Here is a 12,385-nt window from a genome sequence, read left to right on the forward strand (position 1 = left end):
ACCTTGTAATTGCAAACGACGTTTTCCTGTTTCCATTCGGTCAATTTTATCAAGATTTGTGATATTCAGCCACTTGAACGCTCGAGTTCTATAAATTAAGTTGTATAATATTCCTTTGCACTGCTGCCAATCATATTGATCGGAATAGAATTAATTTTTATCATATGTGAAGGAGAAATAAAATATGAGAAATGTAAAAAGAAATGTCTATAGCATTGTTTCAATATTAATTGAAACATAATAAGTGTTTTTAAAAAAAGATTAGAAAATCAATGGCCGTTTAGAAAACATTAGATTAATTCAAATAATCTCCTTTTCTCATTGCATCTTTCACTTTTTGAACTTAGCTTTTTTCTCTTATAATCTTCACAGGTAACTATTTGCTGAAGTTTTGAATGTTTGACAATGGAACATAACAGCAGTATTGCGACTAGGGTTGCCAACCGTCCTGTGTTTTACAGTTCGGTTTTTGACCTCCTTGTCCTGTGTACGGTACGACCTCAAAACCGGACGTTAAATGTCCCGTAGTTTTTCCTCTTATTAGTCCTATTCTCTATTCTATTGAGATTTTTTCAAGTGACGAAAAGAATTTTTTGAGGATGAATGCTTAAAGCAGAGCTTATAATTTGCTTTGATATCGATTTGTCGCGGAATTTGCTGAAGAGTTGAAGGCAGGAAAATTTACTGAAATGATCAAAACTGCTAAAGATCAACCAAAATGCATTTTCAAGATCGCAGGTAGCATTGCTTCATCATCAGCAACATCTTCCAATTAAATAATGCATCCAGATCCATTAAACTTATGTAGGTATTACGAGCGCTTGTTACTATTACAGTATACGACTTTTGACTATGTGTTATGCAGTCATTGAAATGTGTGATTAATTCAATTTTTGTTAGCCAGAGTTGCTTAATCAAAAGTAAAGCAAACACTAGACTAGTTGAAAAATCACACACCTGACTAGATTGACGCTGAACTAAATCTGAAAACACTATTCTCAACACTTGGTCACCAGAAGCGGATCCCCTGGTGACCCTTCCCAGAGTTTGGAGTTCGTAAAAGTAGCTCTAAGTAGCAGTATTATAACCCCCCCCCCCCAAGTCCGTCCTGGATCCGAACATGGGTCACACACTGCACGGAAAGAAAGGAGAATATCAGGAGCTACATGAAACTAGATGATGATATCCTCTAGTAACACGCTACTAAATCAAACTCTGAGTGAATTTTCACCCAGTCTAGTAATCTAGGGTTAAATTCAAACTCCGAATCCCTCTATGTGAAGTAACCCCTTTTCAGGCTGTTCACATTGTTGAAGGGCGATGATGTCACAATCTTAAGAATATACGTATTCCAGGAGGGTGTCCAGTATTTCCATTTACAAAAGTTGGAAACTAATAATTGTGACAGTACAAAATATTGCTCATAAAAAATACCTTAAATATCTAGCAAATAATACTATAATATGCAGAGCCGTAACTTAGATTTTTTCTGGGGGTAAGCCTTAATACGCATATTTGGACTCCCTAGAAAGTTTTCCTAATTTTTGAGCCCCTCTTTTTATCTTTCTCTTACTCTTCATGGGCCCCCTGGATCTTATGTTCTCTCCCGCTCGGCAAGGTCTGCGGGGCCATTTGTTACTCGCCTGAGCCCGTTCCATACATGAAAAATTAATTAACGAGACAATATTGACAAATCTCAAAGCCGTACAAATAAATATTATTTGTAGGACCCCTAATAGTAGACATTTTTTACTGAAATGGGCCCACGACTCATTTTTGTTTTATTTACCTTTTGTGTGCTGCTTTGTTTATGTAATGTAGTGAACCCGTTTGATGCTTCATATATAATTTCATTTCATATCGCATATCGAGTAAAAAAAAAATTCTTAAAATGGACGCCCCTCCAACGACGGGGAGCTTCTCTGGGAGTGGGCAATTATCTCCTGCCCCCACAAGTTACGGCTCTGGTAATATAAGCTAAATAAACATTCACTGTTGAGAGAAGTTTCAAGGGGCAATAGCAGTTACGCTTATTACACTTAGCAACAAGCAATATTGTTTCAACTTACCTTATATCCTAACATACATAATTAATAAAAATAATTTTTCTTTGTTAATGCTGTAAGCCAATGATCTCAGAATGGGGGAAAAGTAATTTCAGTCTATCAATATTTCAATCTACTACAAATTATATAATAATTATGTTACGCTAGCTTGAACGTAGATATCTCAATAACTAGTCAATGTCACATATTACATCCAACTCAGTCTCTCTTTTCTTTCGTTTTCAATGTCTATTTATCTTTGTACAGCAACCATAATATAATTACTGTATGTTATACCGTAGTTCACCTTTTGTTTACTCAAATTATGAGAGAAAAGTGTGTTCTTGTGTGTGCCCAATAGGAATTAGGTTAAATTACCTCTTCAACCTTTTGCCTTAAAATAAAAATTTTACTTTACAGGCCGGTCTAATTATTGTAACTTTTCTCATTATTTTCTCTAGTATGACATTCACGAACAATATGCTACTTATCCTACATGCGTTATCTCTCCCATTATTGCGTTCAATGATTGTCTGTGCAATTTCTGTTTCTTCATGATGCTAAAACTTTTTTATTTGGGAAGAGTATAACGATTCTGCATACCTTGGGTGCAATTGTCCAAGTTGGCGGTAAACTATGTGCAACGCTACTTTCAACAGTGAGTTAAGTCAAATATACATCACTTTCTGAGTACTCGACATCACAATCTTCCTATGAATTTCTATGTACTCACTTATTTTGCACCATTTACGCAAAATGTGGAACATGTTTGTCAATAAAAAGCTCTTATCGACACATGAATTTAACTGGTGACTCTATTTTCAACGAACTTAAAAAGTTCATTACTGAATTCTCTATGTCTGATGTCTGTGTGCCTGTATGTCTCTCTCGTCTGTCTGTTATTTGCGATATTTTCAATTTTGAATCGTGCATTTGATAGAGTTTCAAAACCTATCAGAGAAAGTGATTAAATTTTTCGCGTCACTCTTACTGCTCCCGAGATATTGACCAAAACATGGCCGACTTCCAGAGTTTTAAAGAGCCATATCTCGAGATCATATTGGTATTGTTCATTACCTAAGAGGATGGTGAATATTTTGGTACCAAACAGTAACCGATAGCCACTGGCCAATTGGCCACTGGTTTCGCCAATGGCCAATTGTATAGTGGTCACCAATTAATATCAGTACCCAAATGCGTACCATCCTCTTAGGTATTGACTATCTCCAATATCATCTCTCTATGACTTACCGTTCCCGTGATTTGGCCAAAAATGTCCAATTTCTAGATATTTAAGAAGTCATAGCTCGGGAACCATCAGTTGTAGAGAGATGATATTGATGTTGTTCAATGCCTAAGAAGATGGTAAACTTTTTGGTACCAAATAGCAACCGGTCGCCACTGTCCAACTGACCACTGGTTTGGCCAGTTTCCAGTTGTATAGTGGCTATCAAGTAATATTGATACGAAAATGTGTAACATTATATTAGGGTTTGATTAACACCAATATCGTCTCTCTATGACTTACCGTTCCCGTAACATTGGCCAAAAATGGCCAATTTCTAGATATTTAAGGAGCCATAGCTCGGGAACCATAAGCCGTAGAAAGATTATCGATACTTAAGAGAATTTTAAATATTTAGGTATCAGACAGTAACCCGTGGCCTCTGTCCTACTGGCCACTGGTTTGGCCAATGGCCAGTTAGCCAGTGGCCACTAATTAATATTCATACCAAATTGTTTGCCTTCCTCTTAGGTATTGATTACCACCAATATCATCTCTCTATGACTTACCGTTCCCTTGATATTGGCCAAGTGGCCAATATCTAGATATTTAACGAGCCTTAACTCGGGAACCATTAGTTCTAGAGAGATGATATTGATGTTGACCAATACCTAAGAGGATGGAAAAGATTTTGGTACTAAATAGTAACCGGTGGCCACTGTCCAACTGAACCACTGGTTTGGCCAATGGCTAGTTGGCCAGTGTCCACCAACTAATATCGTTATCAAAGTTTTCATCATTCCCTTAGGTATTGAGTAACACCAATGTTATCTCCCCATAACTTACAGGTCTCGTGATATTGGCCCAAAATGGCCAATTTCTAGATATTTAATGAGCCATAGTTCGGGAACCATAAGTTGTAGAGAGATCATATTGGTGTTGATCAATACCTAAGAGGATTGTGGACATTTTAATACCAAATAGTAACCAGTGCCCACTAATTAACTGTCTACTGGCCAACTGGCCACCGTTCCCCAGATATTGGCCAAAAAAGTTCAAATTTCAAGATATTTAAGCAGCCATATCTCGAGAACTGTAAGTCATAGGGAGATAATATTTTACTAATTTTTGCGAGAGAGAGAAGAAGGTGCGGATAAAAAGATTGACATCTAGGAACAATGACAGTATTCCTTCCCGCTCCATCTCTCCATTCTTTTTAAGTTCGTTCTGGAAATGCTCATGGAGCATTCTCAACTGGTTAAAATTGACAATTCTCCGTTCTTACAACTGGCCACTCTCTTCCCTTCCCTATTTCATACCCTCTGCGTGAACTCTCCTACCGAAGTAATTGGTACTTATTAGGGATTTATAATGGCTTGAATGAGAGAGACACCTTATCGTCATAACTTCAGCTTTACTTTAGAAGGCAAAATTAAAAAAAAATCGAAGGATGGCAATAGAAAATTAACATTGAGTACTTCTAGTCAGACACTCCTGCACAAAGACGAGGTAAAGTTGGTAGAAGTTTATATAAGATCAGTGCAAGAAAATACTTATATTTTCTTAACATTTTAAAAGATGACCATCAAGCACGTGCAAAAGACAAAATAAATATGATGAAAGTAATAAATCGAAAGGATACAGATATTAAATCGATCTTGCTAATTAGAGGGGGAAAATAATCGGTATAGTTGGAACAAATGAAGTTTTCAAGGAAATTCATAGTACATTAAAGGCAGGGAGCACATACTACTACGCATACTTCGCACGAAACTTAATTTTACCTGGATTAAAATCGAGAACATGAACATTTAAAACACACAAGAGCACGTTTTTGCCCGTAATAGCCTGTAATCTTAGTCTTTACACCGATAGCTTAATGAGTACTAAGGGCATTCCGCAAACAAATTGAGGAAAATATCCGACATGACTCAAAAGAGACAAATGAACAAGTTAATAGAGAAGAAAACTGGGCGCATTGTAGGATACTATACGAATATAGCATAAGATATGTTTTTCATATGTGAAAATCAAGTGGGATGAAATTTATGTGTATAACTCCATTCAGAAAGATTTTTAGTAATATATTCCGGGGCAATCATAGAAAATGGGAAGGTAAAGTTTAATGAAACTTTCAAAAAGGGAAACGCTAATTAGGACCATATTGGTTTGACCCAGGACATAATAAAGTTATATCATTTTGAATCTATAATGGCGAAACTGCAGGTTTAATTATAGGTATTTAGCATGAATTCATGTACGCACATGTTTGAGGTACAATTCTGTTCAAAATGTCTTGCCATAGATCTCTCTATTAAAGGTCGTATACAATTGCACACTGTAATATTTGGCCATCAAATGAATATCGGACAGCTGAACAAAATTCACATTTGATTATTTTACTTGTTGTTATAGGCAAGAGTGAAAAGTAATTTAAGGTTATATATACAGGGGTTGGACAAAGATTCTAAAATGTTTACAAAATTGTGATAATCATATTTAGTATGGTGTGGTGCCTCGTTTTGCGTCCAAAACAGCTTGGATCCGGCATGGAATGGACGTACACACCTCCTAAATCGTGGTGTGTGGAATCTTGTACCATTGTTCCTCCAAAACATGCTCCAGTTCCTTAAGGGATACTGGTGGGGGGTAATGAGACAGAATACGCCTTTCTAACTCAAACCACAATGGCTCAATGATGTTCAGATCTGGTGATTGTGGGACCCAGGGGAGGTGTGATAGCTCCTGGTCATGCTTCTCAAACCATGATTTCACCGTTTCTGGTGCGTGACAGGGTGCCAAATCATCTTGGTAGATGCCATCACCATCAGGAAACAATATTTGGGCCATGGGTAGAACCTGGTCCCCTCAAATGGCCTCATACGCCTTAGCATTCATTATTCCATGCAGAGCTATGATCAGACCTGCAGAAAACCACGATATCACTGCCCATACTGTAACAGAACCACCCCCGTAGCAGTTGAAAGCAGACAGTCTGTATCATTGGCCTGCGACGGTGTTCTCCATACGTAAACACGACCGGTTGTTGAAAACAAGGTGAAGGTCGATTCATCGGAGCATATTACGTGTTTCCACTGCTCATGAGTTCACGCCTTGTGGTCCTTGCACCACTCGATACGCCTCTTCGCATTTACTGCTGTAACCAGATGTTTGGCGATAGCGGCCCTGCCATGAATTTTTATTTTATGTAATTCCCGTCGTTCTGTTTTCGATGAAACGGGGTTCTGTAGGCCGGAATTGAGTTCAGACGTAATTTTCATTGCAGTGGTCTTCTTTTTAGCTGCTACAATCAGTTTTAATGCCCTCCGTTTCCTATCTGACAGGATTGTCTTTCCATCACTGTTGTGCTTTGCAGACGTCGTTTGTCCATGAATTGTGTATGCCCTGGTGACATTGGACAAAGTGCCTTTCGACACCCCACAATGTTCGCCACTGTTAGAACTGAAGCTCCAACCAGACGCGCATCAACGATCATGCCTATTTGGAAGTATGTCAGGTCGCCCATTTTACCGCACCACTTTCACACCACGACACTCACAGGTGAACTGGTTACTGCTAACGGAAGAGGAAGGTCCACATGACAGATTGAAAACAAAAAGCGATCGGCAACCGCAACACGTGTTGTACAGTGGAGGGCCAAACTTACGTGTCTTGTATGAAGTCTTTTAGGTTTTTTGTTTACCACTGTATATTACGTTTGCTTATACAACTCTTTCAATTTCCAAAATTTATCAATAAGTGCATGGTATATGGTCAATTTACTGGATATTATCAATGAATTGGAACAAATTATGGTCTAACAACTCAGTGTAGTTTCTTATGATCCTTTGAATTTGTAACGTAAAATACTCTTCTCCAGGAGAACCAGCGGACGATGTGTTCAAATATAAATAAGAATTAATTGTGAGTCATTCTAAAGAAAGTGTAACACATAAGGTCGGAAGAATTTAATGTCGTATTTTCACAAATAGCCTATTCGTATTTGAAGTGCGAACTTCTGTCGTTTTCCAAAATTTGCAATTACGTTCCAATATAACCATGAACACATGAAACAGTGAACAAATTGAAGGAAATTGTGCAGTGTATGCCTATTATGCAGTCTAGTTTCTATGGTTTCTTATTTTGCAACATAAAGTTTTTTTTTTTTTTTTTTCAAAAAGTTATAATTAATCGCACGGTGTGTTCTGGTATTAGCATTAACAAATTATGGACAATTGTGAACTAATTCACGGAAATTATGATTGAACTATACAATGTAGCTTACTAATTTCATTTTAGTTTATAAAATAAGTCCGCTCTTTTTCCACAATTTACCCTTAGTTGTTATAGTGCAGGGGGGGGGGCTCCGTAAGGAATGCATGTTTCATTTCAACTTCATGTAAACGTTTTATACTTTTCTTTAATTTGAAGGTATATGTATTAAGAACAATTTCAGATCGAGTGGACACTTGTAGGATAGCTACGGGACTCCGTGTGGCACCATAACCAACCGAGTACTTTCTCGGATAAAATGTCCCATATGTCGGATATGTAATAAATGAAAAAGGCACTATGTCGCTGATCAGGTACGGCGGAAATATGTGTCCATACTTTTAAACTAATAGATAAAAATGCTGAACTTCTATACTATGCAAACATCGATAGGAAGAATTGTTTGACAATCTCCAATACTACCAGATTAACAACGCAAGTTGGTTTGTGCGTTTGTTTGTGTTTATAACCAAGCACAACCTTAAATTACCGTATTGTTTTTTAACCAAATGGCACTACGTCAATTTATTCACGAAACCATGTGCAAAGTAAGGCAGCGGATATAGCAAAATTTTCCTTTTTCATTCTTCTCTTTTCCTCCTTCAGCGGGACGAAAAATTAAAACAAATACATTGTTTTGAAAGGAACCTGATTATACTATATACTGAATCAAGCTTCATATCTGCTTTCCCTTTTCAAGAAGCAAACGTGTTTGTCTCTTCCAGTAGATGCTCAAGTGGACAATGCAGTGATTGGTTACTTACGTACACACACTAGTTCTACTTCCATAGTGAAATTTAACAAAACAGGATTGTAGGTGTTCTCTTACTGCAAGTTGCTCAAGGCAATTTGGTACTGAAATTTCTTTACTTCGATCTCAGTTAACTTTGTTAAATGAATGCAATCTTTGTGGTCTGAAAATTGATTACATGAAGGAAAAATTAATACCGGAGTGGCGGCAAACACCGGAGTGGTATCTTACTTATAGGTCCCAGGCCGCTTCCTTCCTTCCCTTTCCCCGGATTATGTGCTCGCCAAGCGACGTCATCCCTCAAATCGTGAAGGGCTAAATGGCCTTAGATGCCAAAAGCACAGAAATCTAAATCCCAAATCCTATTATTATTATTATTATTATTATTATTATTATTATTATTATTATTATTATTATTATTATTATTATTATTATTATTATTATTATTATTGCACATTCTGATTTTTACCTATCATCGCAAATGTTTAGAACTGTAGGTGGATAGTAATAGGGCTGCTATATATTTTCATACAGACAGTTAATTTCTAGTAATAAATAGCCCTGCTCATCAGGCACAGTTTATTCTTATTAATCTTTTACCATACAGGGTAAACGATAACTACGTGGACATACTTGAACGGGTGATAAACATCTAAAAAGAAGCATAAAAGTTCTAGTGAACATGGGGGAAATTCCGTCCCGTTTAGGCGTGACAGAATGTCGGAAGTGTGGAAACATGAATTTCAGAGGCCAACAGCTTAAAAACAATACATCATAGAGAGTGCCGTTAAAAACGTCACTTAGAAAGTCATACCTACTGTATTGAAAAATGCATGCTTGAAAACGCAGCTACGTGTGCGCACGGGATCAACAACGTGTGACACTTCTTTTACAGCATGTCCAGGAATCTCTCCGTTCCTTTGAGGAATCCCGTGGGGACGCATGGTTGCGTTTTCAAACACATTTTTCAATAGAGTAGGTCATGGGCGCCAGCAGGATTTTTCCCAAGGGGGAGTGACACACACAGATACACACACACATATATATATATATATATATATATATATATATATATATATATATATATATGGAGAGAGAGGGAACCAATAAATTATACCGTACACCAACACAAGTGTACAGATGAGTCATTTTTAAGCCATAGCTTACTAAAAATTTGTCAGAATGAAACAAAGAGGCTTTAATTCAATCAATGTACCCGTAATTATCAACCAGTGAGGAGGGTAGTTTAAAAAGACTTCCGAAGTTCCAAACTTTAACAGATTTATCCAGAAAATACACAGAAATAAAATATATTTACCTAATCTAGCTGTTTCCACTAGTAAAGCGATCTATTTATGTACTTATGTAGCCATTATTTATCAAACTAGATTTGCCCCAATTACACTACTTTTATCATTGATAATGTGAAGGAAAAATTCACGTAATTTATTCTGAAAGCCAAATATGTTCACACAATAACTGTTTATACTTGCATTTGATTTTTACGGTACCAATAATAATAAAATTAACTGGGAAAATCTGTGCTCTTCCAACATTAAAGTATTTACTAATACATTTTACTTTTACCAATGCAACAAATGCAATCTGAATCATATCTCGTATTTATATCCAAGTCTTAGGTCTACTACTGAAGATCGAGTCCAGAACCATGTTCTGAGAAAGCAAATGCGATATTGAATTGAATATGAAGGGCATTCTTGCCGCTGGTGCATGTTGTCTTAAATATATTTAACAAAGAAATCATAAGAATTTTTTAAGGAAAGGGAATAGAGAGGAAAAGGTAGACTGGCGATGTTTCAAAGAGGAAAGTTTATTTTTGGAGTAAGTGAAGAAGTTTCATTGTCAGATACGCTATATATTGGAAAAGAGAAAGAGAGAACAAGAAATTATTACTTTAAATGAGTGATTTTCATGTTAATATGGAAATGCTAGAGGGAACACTCTTCAACTTCAATATGACATATTCAATTAATAATGATATATAATACATTATAAAAAATGCTATCTTGTTAAGACAAGATCGGCGGGAATGGAAACTTCATAACGAAGAAGTCTATAATTTACTCCATTTGCCTAACATTTTTAAGATCGTTGACTCTAGGAGACTCAGCTGGATAGGTCATGTAGCCAGAATGGGAAAAAGTAGGAAACCTTTCAATATTTAAACTGGAAACCTAATCGGAGAAAGACCATTAGAAAGTTCTAGGCGCAGATCGAAGGACAATTTAAGATGGATCTTGCATTAATAACGACACAATGTAGAAACTGAATTCAATTGGCTAAGGATAGAAGTCAATGGAAAGTTTTCGTGAATGTAGCACTAAATCTTAGGGTTCCATATGCCATAGACTTAGTTGCTCACCTTGTTAAATAAGCAAGTCACTCTTTTCTCCATTGCAATGGTCTCAAAGGCTCGATTTCTAGTATTAATTGCCACTAAGTGCAGAACTCGACAAAAGGGGTTAAAGCTATAGTTTATCAAATAATGATATTGTACGTTACTACACACTTTTAGTGTAATCAAAGAAGTTATCCGAACCAATATATCTTATTATATATTTCTACATGTTCTTTATCCCATTTTTCACAAAATACTATAACTCAAATACTGATTTGATAAAGTGGATGGAGAGAAAAAAAGAGGTACGAATAAGAGCATAATACCATTGAAATTGTAACGTTTATTTGTGTAGAATACACAAGACACGGTTAAGCAAATATCAAAAAATTTCAAATATCAATTTAAAAACTAATCATTTTCTAAAATCTTTTAAGTTATTCCAGCATTTTAAAGCCAATATTCAGAACAAGTCTCAGTAAATAAACTGGTCTTGTGGCACTATAGTAATTCTGGATATTTTTTCTTAAGGAGCAATATTAATTTATACAAAAGTATCTGTGAAATAAAATTATATTTACCACTAAGCTTCTTAATCCACGTTAATCTATCAGTTTCACCAACTTAGCTTCTTAGTTTCAAGTTTTTCGTGTACATTTGAGTGCTGGGAGGACACACAGACAAGAAAAGAACAAAGAAGAAAAATAAAATAAAGATCGGAAAGCAGATCAATTACCATGAAATTCATTTAACTAAAATCATACATGGTGCTGTAATCAGTAAAGTACCTTATAGTCACTAACATAAAAATTTAATAGCTGATGTTATTAATTACTATGCCAGAACAATATTATGTAAGTAAAATGATCTCCTTCAATGATACTTCATAATGATTGCTTTGATTTTCACTTCAAAGTAGTTTCTATGTGAAATTTTGATTGAATCTTCAATTTCTAAAAAGTTTGAAATTATTTTACAAAATCCAACTATTAGACTATTAAAGGTGTTACCATATCTGATTAAATGTAATTATTTGTAGGATAATTCAAAACTTCAGTAGGTAGGATAAATTAATTTTTATATCATGTGTGTACGATGAACGTCAAGCTGTGAAAATTATGAAATCTTTAAGTTTTACGTCCCACAGTTATGCCGGTTAGGCTAAAGGAGACGGTGATGATGAGAGATGAGTGATGTGGTAATTATGAATTAGGATCTTTATTAAGAAACAAGCGATTAGCTTACGACTTCCAGAATGTTCCGAAACAGTAATAATACTTTTTAAATTATTGTCAATTACTGATTTTGATAGTTTTCGTTATTATATGTGAATTACAAACATAATTTTCTCAATAAAGATGGAAGAATTTGTATTTTTATTATTTTCATGGATGTCTGATGATACGCATTTCTTAACTTACTTGTTTACAAATACATATTTCTTCACCGCTTTACTCCAGACAATTGATGGACGATATCAAAACAGAAGAATCCTACATGAAAGCAAATTGATTAGTTAAAGAGAGTGAAGCATGGAAGCTTCTCTTTTGCGGGAAATGACTTGCCAATAATGTCAGAATACCTATGATGTTGGTGATTACTCCAGATTGAGTGTCTCATGATAAGCATGAATGAAACAATAATATATTCAAAGGAAACATGCAAACTTTAACAAGTTTTTCCATACATTAATCAATCATGTTATTATCTTTGCTTAATGAAAATTAAATTGA

The sequence above is a fragment of the Thermobia domestica genome, chromosome 14, assembly GCF_964235325.1.
Source record: "Thermobia domestica chromosome 14, izTheDome1.hap1.1, whole genome shotgun sequence".
NCBI classification, from domain to species: Eukaryota; Metazoa; Arthropoda; class Insecta; order Zygentoma; family Lepismatidae; genus Thermobia; species Thermobia domestica.